Here is a 9,185-nt window from a genome sequence, read left to right as displayed (position 1 = left end):
TTGCCTACAAACTCCAAGTTCCTTTTATTTTGGAGGAATATGCTTGGGCCATTGGTTCCTCCAAAGAGGTGTTCCTTGTCTCTTCCCTGTGACAAGACTTGGGACTTTCAAAGGAGGTGGCTCTCTGAAGCTTTGCAGAAGTCAGACACCCAAAGCCAAACTTTTTTTTTTTTTTTTTTTTTTTTTTGAGACATGATCTCACTCTGTTGCCCAAGCTGTAGTGGCATGATATCGGCTCACTGAAACCTTTACCTCCTGGGCTCAAGCGATCCTCCCACCTCAGCCTCTTGAGTAGTTGGGACTACAGGCATGTGCCACCATGCCCGGCTAATTTTAAAATTTTTTATAGAGGTAGGATTTCGCTATGTTGCCCAGATTGGTTTCTTGAACTTCTGGGCTCAAGGGATCCACCCACTTCAGCCTCCCAAAGTGCTGGGATTACAGGTGTGAGCCATACAGCACCCAGCCCAAACTTTTAGTTAACAAATTAATTTATCAATTGAGACTGATGACTTAAAACATTGGACATTCATGGGAAAGAAAGGGTGGGAGAGAGAAGTGACTGAAGGGGCTAAAGTCTTGGAGGCTTTACCAAGTCAGAATGGAAATACCTCCAGGCAAGGGGCCAGGGTCCCAAAGCCACTGGAGTTCTATTCCCCTCCACCAGCCTTACCCTCCCCCAGCACAAAGCAGAGAATCTATTCTAGGTGATAGAGATATGGGGATAAAATGAGATCAGATATGTGGCAGGATTTTGTTTTAGTTTTCTTTTAATTGGAGTATAATTCACATAAAGTGAAATTTAGGGTGCGGTTCTGCCAGTTTCAACAAACAAATACAGTTGTGCAAACTAGCACCACAATGAAGATACAGAACAGTTCTATCAACCCCTAAAATCCAGGGACATTAGAATCCAGGCAATGGGCCCTTATAATATGTCCCCTTTGCCTGCTGGCCTTTAGCTATTGTTAGTTTACTAGTTGTTAACGCTTCAGATGACACCTTCTGCTTTTCCTTGTACACAAGAACTGGGCCAAGAACACTGGGCAGAACTAAGAGTTTCTTCTAGGCAGCCCTGAGCCGTTCTGCTGCTGCTCTCTCACAGGGCTTCCCTTCCAGGTGCAATTCTGGGCTCTTGGCCTTACTGGTTTCCTCGGAACCATGCCATGAATCACACATCATACCTTCAGAGATATTCTGGGAAGAAAGCCTCTCGTCGATCTAACTATGTGAGACAGTTGGGTGAAATGACCATCTTTCCAGTTTGAGGTCGGACTGAGTCTTGTGCCAGGATACAGACTCCCTCTCCACTTTTTGGATTGGTGTGGGTCTATTCCCACCTTCCCACGGAAGCACAGTTTTGGGAGATAATGTTGAGTGCTTCGGAGAACCTTGGAACCCTAACATCCACGGAGCCACTGTTTGTCACTGACAGGGACCCTGGAGACATTATAGTCTCATCCCTTGTATCCACTGAAATAGATCACGGATGTAGTCCTGACTCCACTATGGGCTATGTGACCTTGGACAAGGTGATTAACTCTCTGTGCCTATGTTTCTCTGTGCATAAGTGATACTTACTGTGGACGCTAAAGTAACTCCATTGTGGATGGTAATCTGCCATACCAACTTCTTATTAACCCTATCTGAATTAGGGTTAGTTCTGGGAATGCCTCTAAGATTTCTACTTTCATATACTAACTATAAATCCTGTCCTTGGTTGGGCACAGTAGTTCATGCCTGTAATCCCAGCACTTTGGGAGGCTGAGGCAGGTGGATCACCTGAGGTTGGGAGTTTGAGACCAGCCTGGCCAACATGGTGAAACCCCATCTCTACTAAAAATACACAGATTAGCCAGGCGTGGTGGTGGGTGCCTGTAATCCCAGCTACTCGGGAGTCTGAGGCAGGAGAATTGCTTGAACCCGGGAGGCAGAGGCTGCAGTGAGCTAAGATTGTGCCATTGTACTCCAGCCTGGGCAACAGAGCAAGACTCTGCATTGCCCCTTCACCCCAAAAAAATCCTGCCCTTAGTCATAAACACAACTTACCATAAATCCTTCCCTGTATTAGTCCATTCTCACATTGCTATAAAGAACTACCTGAGACGGGGTAATTTATAAAGAAAAGAGGTTTGATTAACTTATGGTTTTGAAGGCTATACAGGAAGCATGCTGAGCAGGCCTCAGGAAACTTACAATCACCCTGGAAGGCAAAGGGGAAGCAAGCACGTTTTACATGGTGGGAGAAGGAGGAAGAGAGAGAAGGGGGAGGTGCCACATATTTTTAAACAACCAGATCTCTTTTTTTTTTCTTTAAGCAGTTCACTGCTAAAAACAAGCAGATCTCATGAGAACTCACTATCACCAGAACAGCAAGAGAGAAGTCTGTCTTCATGATCCAATCACCTCCTACCAGGCCCTTCTTCCAGCACTGGGGATTACAATTTGACATGAGATAAATCCAAACCATACTATGCCCTTAAGCAAATTCCCTATGGTCTATAAGCCCTGGATCTGGGGGATAACCTTGAGGGGTATCACCATACCGAGACTTGGCTTCTGTTCATGTCTCTACTGTTTCTTTCTGAGAAACTGGATTTGTCAGGCTCTTTCTCTGGCCTTTCAGCTTTCTCAGTCTTTGAGGATAGGTTTGCAGAGACCTGCTGACTGCAGAACATTTGCACATGGGGTGTTTTAAGGATTGGAAAAATGATGAGAGCACAGTGCCAGCAAATAGTAAGGGCTCAATAAACCATAGCTTAACATTATACAATACAGAGTTGTTTTTTTTGTTTTTGTAGAGACAGGATTTCACCATATTGGTCAGGATGGTCCCGAACTGCTGACCTCGTGATCTGCCCGCCTTGGCCTCCCAAAGTGCTGGGATCATAGGCAAGAGCCACTGCGCCCAGCCAACCCAGAGTTAAAAAAAATTTTTTTGAAGCAGAGTCCAGCCCAGGCTGGAATGCAGCAGAATGATCTCAGCTCACTGCAACCTCTGCCTGCCAGGCTCAAGAGATCCTCCCATCTCAGCCTCCCATATAGCTGGGACTAGAGGCATGCACAAGCACACCAAACTAATTTTTGTATTTTTTGTAGAGATGGGGTTTTGCCGTGTTTCCCAGGCAGGTCTCAAACTCCTGGACTCAAGCCATCCACCTGCCTCAGCCTCCCAAAGTGCTGGTATTATAGGCATGAACCACTGCAGCTGACCTAACCCAGGGATGTTAAGTGACTTACTTCTTGTTTTTTTTTTTTTTTTTTTTTTTTTTTTTTTTTTTTTTTTTTTTTTGTGACTGAGCCTCACTCTTTTGCCCAGGCTGGAGCGCAGTGGTGCAATCTCGGCTCACTGCAATCTCCAGCTCCCAGGTTCAAGTGATTCTCCTGCCTTAGCCTGCAAAGTAGCTGGAATTACAGGCATGCACCAGCATGCCTGGGTAATTTTTTGTATTTTTAGTAGAGACATGGTTTCACCATGTTGGTCAGACTGGTCTCAAACTCCTGACTTCAAGTGATCCTCCTACCTCGACCTCCCAAAGTGCTAGGGTTATAGGTGTGAGCCACCACACCTGGCCTTAAATGACTTGCTTCTAACAGCAACACATCTCAGAGCATAGTTAGGGGTAGGCAGCATGGTGTCTTGAACCAGAGGCTTAATTGGGACACAGAAGAAATTTGAGGTTGAGAACAGATTGGCAAATTCATAAGCTTTGTGATTGTGTGGTGTTCCTTCACTTCCCCTCCCATTTGTCTTCAATAAGCCCTCACTTTTCTTCAATAATTATCTTACAGAACTATTCCTTATGAATATCATACTGATCTTTTAAATTTTAAAAAATTATCTGACCAGTCCTCTCTTCAGAATGTGACATTCTCCTTTAGTCTACTCAGTAACAGTTTTAGAATGAATGCTCATTGTATCTAGAAAAACATTCAGTGTGTTTTCCCAGAAAGAGAAACTTCCGTTTTTCTTTTTATTTTGGGGGGACAGGGTGTCACTCTGTCTCAGGCTGCTGGAGGTGCAGTGTTGTGAGGCATCACAGCTCACTGCAGCCTTGCAGTCTTGACCTTCTGAGCTCAAGCGATTCTCCTGCCTCAGCCTCCCAAGTAGCTAGGACTACACATATGTGCCACCATGCCCTGCTATTTTCTAAATTTTTTATTTTTATTTTTATTTTTTTGAGATGGAGTTTCACTCTTGTTTCCCAGGCTGAAGTGCAATGGCATGATCTTGGCTCACTGCAACCTCCGCCTCCCAAATTCAAGCCATTCTCCTGCCTCAGCCTCCCAAGTATCTGGGATTATAGGTGTGCCCCATCACACCCAGCTATTTATATTTTTAGTAGAGACAGGGTTTCACCATGTTGGTCAGACTGATCTCGAACTCCTGACCTCAAGTGATCCACCTGCCTCAGCCTCCTAAAGTGCTGGGATTACAGGCATGAGTCACTGCATCCGGCCTATTTTTTTTTTAACTTTTATTTTTAGAGATGGTGAAGGGTCTCACTATATTGCCCAGGCTGGTATTGAATTCCTGGGCTCTAGTGATCCTCCCAATATGCTGGGATTACAGGTGTGAGCTATCATACCCAGCCTCAATAAATTTCTTAATAGTAACAACGATAGCTATAGTACTAAGCATCTTCCAGGTCCCAAGTGCTGTGCTGTGTCCTGCATCATACCACAGAAGCCTCCCAGCAGCACAGGAAAGATGAAGAAACAGGTTGAGTAAAGTCAAGTAACTTGCCTAACAACACTTGGCAAGTAAGTGGCAGAACCAGGACCTGAACCCAAGTTTCTGATGCTGAAATGCGTGTGCTCTTAACCATGACACTGCCGCCTTGGATTAGAAACACAGTAAAGAGGCTGGGTGTGGTGGCTCACACCTGTAATCCCAGCACTTTGGGTGACTGGGAGGGGCAGATCACAGGTCAAGAGATTGAGGTCATCCCGGCAAACTTGGTGAAACCCCATCTCTACTAAAAATATAAAAACATTAGCTGGGCATGGTGGTGCGCACCTGTAGTCCCAGCTACTCGGGAGGCTGGGGCAGGAGAATCACTTGAAGCTGGGAGGTAGAGGTTTCAGTGAGCTGAGATCGCACCCCTGCACCCTAGCCTGGTGACAGAATGAGACTGCCTCAAAAAAGAAAGAAAGAGAGAGAGAGAGACAGAAAGAAGAAAGAAAGAAAAGAAAGAAAAAGAAAGAAAAAAGAGAGAAGAAAGAAAGAAAAAAAAGAAAGAGAAAGAAAATGGAAGGAAAGAAAGAAAGAAAGAGAAAGAAACATGGTAAAGAACTTTAGAATGTGAATGGCCCTACCAGAGTAGTTTCAGATGACAACGATTATTTCTTATTTAGAGATGGTGACATTCTTGCAAAGTATGTAGACTGAAATAAATCATATTGAAATAGCATCAACATGAACCTGCCCATCCCACTGAAGTTCCAAAATCTTTCATCATGTATAATTTTCATGTCTCTCTTTGATAACAATCTAATGACAGAAAAAAAAAAAAAAAAGAAAGAAAGAAAAGAAAAATAACGTGAAGGGCCCTGCGAAATCCCCAAACCACACCTTTTGATCAACCACAACATAGGGGCTGCGATCTCTCCAGTTCCATGAGCTCCTCACTCACCGCAGTTTGTATAACAGTGATCTGGAGAACCCCAGCTTGTGAATTTCTTATGTGGATCGAGACCATTACGTGATCAGCACAGTCTGAAGCTGCCATTTACTTTACTGAGATGGGTGTTCCAGGATGCCAGGGGAGAGAAGGGCAGCAGTCTGTGAAGGAGACACCTGGGTTTCTAGAGCACTCTAGGGGCTAACCCCACCCACATTGTCATGTAAGTTGCCGCAATCCAGTTGTCACTTCCAACTGCCAATGCTGAGCTTCATGCTCCTGGCATTCCACTTTGGATTGGTAGAGATAGCAGCCACTGGTGCAGCCTGTCTTGGCTGTACACATCTTACCCTCCTCCTTCTGATCACTGCCAGTGGCTTGTGTAACTTTAGAAAGGTCTCTCAAGCATCAGTAGAACTGTTTAAGTTTGAAGTATATTGATTAAAATATTAGGAATTATTGTACTGTGTGAACAGTTACTCCGTATTTATAGAAATATTTTATTCTAGGACACAATCCTCACTTTCTCCCCAGATCCTGTAGTGAAATTACAGGCCAAATGCTGCAGCAATTCAAGAAGATGAGAGGAAATTTGCTTTGAAATAGGAGGAGAAACTGACCTGGCTGGTTTGGTAAGAGGTCCAAGGAACACAGTGTCCTCTGGACACTGACAGCGGCTGGAAGATGTCTGTTCTTCTGGTCAGTCAGGCCAACCCTCTCTGGCCAGCTGACCCATGGCAAGCGGAAATGGTCAACATAATGGAAAGCCCATTCCGTCCTTGACAGTGAGATGTGCTGATGTGGGAAATGAGAGAGATTTTAATCTACTGATAAAAGAGGAAAAGATGTCCAGAATGAAAAGTCATATGAAGGAGGCGGATTACAAAATAATATATACTGTGGCATCATATTTACATATTTTTACAAACAAAAATGAGTATATAAAAACATCTGGAATAATAGTTACAAGCTTAGTAGAGCTAGGATTGAAAATGGCAAACAGGAGATTTTTTAAAATTTTGTATGCTTTTATGTTCTTTGAGTTTTTTCTAAAGATAATGCATTACTTCCCCCACCCCCAAATTTTTTTTTGTATTTATAATATTATTATTTTTTAAGTTAGCTTCATTGAAGTAATGCTGCGTATGGAAGAATCACCCTATTAAAAGTCTATGGTGCTGGGCACAGTGGCTCATGCCTGTAGTCCCAGCACTTTAGGTATGGTGCGTGTTACCATACCTGGCTAATTTTTGTATTTTTAGTATAGACAAGGTTTCACCATGTTAGCCAGGATGGTCTCACTCTCCTGACCTCATGATCTGCCTGCCTCAGCCGCCCAAAGTGCTGAGGTGTGAGCTACCACGCCTGGCCTATCCTTCCTTTTTATGTATTACTAGATTTTCTTTTCTTTTCTTTTCTTTTCTTTTTTTTTTTGAGACCAAGTAAAGTCTCACTCTGTCCCCCAGGCTGGAGTGCAACAGTGAGATTTCAGCTCACTGCAACCTCTGCCTCCTGGGTTCAAGTGTTTCTCCTGCCTCAGCCTCCTGAGTAGCTAGGATTACAGGCACATGCCATCATGCCCAGCTAATTTTTGTATTTTTGTAGAGACAGGGTTTCACCATGTTGGCCAGGCTGGTCTCAAACTACTGACCTCAGGTGATCCACCCACTTCACTTTCCCAAAGTATTAAGATTGAGAATAAGCCACCATGCCCGGCCCTTGATTTGCTAAGAATTATCCTACTTAGTTTCATAAGAATATTGACCCATTTTTTTCTTTTGTTTTGTTTCCTGTTGTAGTGTATCTTCAGATTTTGGTATCAGAATAATAAAGGGAGAAGTGTTCTCTCTCCTGTTTGTTTGTTTGGTTTTTTTTTTTTGGAGAGTTTGTATAAAATCAACACAATTTCTTCCTTACGTATTTTTCATTTTTTTTTTTTAGTTTGAATATGTCTGTCTTATTTGAATTTTTTCTAAATAAAATGTAATATTAAAATTTTATTTTTTTATTTTTTTAGCCCATGACACAGCCCTAAGGAGATCCTGGGAACATGTGCCCAAAATGCAGTACTGAAAAAAAAATTCTACTTTGAAATACTGTTGTACTTACGGAAAAGTTACAAAAGTCCCATCAAGTCTTCCTATGAACCTTTCACCTAGATTCCCTTAATATTAACATCTTACATAATCATAGTACAATTATCAAAATCATAAAATTAACATTGACATTATTAACTAATGACATTAGTGGTAGTATTATTTAGTATTAGGCCTTATTCCAGTTTCATCCTTTTTTCAATAATGTTCTTTTCTGGCCCAGGATTCCACATTGCATTTAGTGGTCCTGTCTCCTTAGTCTCCTTCTTGTTCTTTTTTTTTTTGGCCAGGCACCATGGCTCACGCCTGTAATCCCAGCCCTTTGGGAGGCCAAGGTAGGCAGATCATGAGGTCAGGAAATCAAGACCATGGCCAACATGGTGAAACTCCATCTCTACTAAAAATACAAAAATTACCTGGATGTGGTGGAGTGCACCTGTAATTCCAACTACTTGGGAGGCTGAGGCAGTAGAATTGCTTGAACCAGGGAGTTGGATGTTGCAATGATCTGAGATTGTGCCACTGCACTCCATGATGGCAACAGAGTGAGACTCCATCTCAAAAAAAAAAAAAAAAAATTGTTTTTTCAAGGGTTAGATGCACTGTTCCTGGAAGCACTCTAATACCAGGTCAATGTGTGGAGTGGATGGTGCAACCTCCTATTCCATCTCCTATTTCTGAAAATCCATTTAATATATTGTCCTTGAATAGGGGACATATCAGATATTAAACTGGTAAAGACTGATATTTGATCTTAGCCAAAAGGCCATGAAGTGATTCTTAGTCTCCTTCTGATAGAGTTTCTAGTCTTTCCTTATTGTTTGCATTTGCATTAATTTTTTGATTAAAAAATAATCAGGGAGGGCAGGCATAGTGGCTCACTCCTGTAATCCCAGCACTTTGGGAGGCTGAGGTAGGTGGATTGCCTGAGGTCAGGAGTTTGAGACCAGCCTGGCCAACATGGTGAAACCCTGTCTCTACTAAAAGTACAAAAAATTAGCTGGGCATGGTGGCAAGCACCTGTAATCCCAGCTGCTTGGTAGGCTGAGGCAGGACAATCGCTTGAGCCTGGGAGGTGGAGGTTGCAGTGAGCCAATATTGCACCATTGCACTCCAGCCTGGGCAACAAGAGCAAAACTCTAACACACACACACACACACACACACACACACACACACACACACACACACAAATCAGGGAAATGTTTTCCCCTTTCCTCATTTCCTTCCTTTGAATATTTTAGTCTAAAGCCATTAGCTTGGGTTCAAAAAAGTCTGCATCAGTGGGGCATGTGGTAGTGGCATTTCGGGGGCCTGTCATGAGGTGTATTAGTCTGTCCTCACATTTCAATAAAAAATGCCTGAGGTAGCCAGGTGTGGTGATTCATGCCTGTGATCCCAGCACTTTGGGAGGCTGAGGCAGGTGGATTGCTTGAGATCAGGAGTTCAGACCAGCCTAGCCAATA

The 9,185-nt window shown here is 43.2% G+C and overlaps 1 non-coding gene across 1 annotated transcript; it reads right to left on the bottom strand.

Annotated features, from left to right (window-relative positions):
* Positions 1–8,312: 8,312 nt before the first annotated feature.
* On the bottom strand, positions 8,313–8,498 carry LOC120364217 (U2 spliceosomal RNA). Its single transcript, XR_005579551.1, has one exon. It is a non-coding gene; the product is annotated as a U2 spliceosomal RNA (small nuclear RNA).
* Positions 8,499–9,185: the final 687 nt, after the last annotated feature.

Source organism: Saimiri boliviensis, chromosome 2, assembly GCF_048565385.1.
Source record: "Saimiri boliviensis isolate mSaiBol1 chromosome 2, mSaiBol1.pri, whole genome shotgun sequence".
NCBI lineage: Eukaryota > Metazoa > Chordata > Mammalia > Primates > Cebidae > Saimiri > Saimiri boliviensis.
The sequence above is the reverse complement of the archived record's forward strand: the minus strand, read 5'-3'. Positions and strand labels throughout refer to the sequence as shown.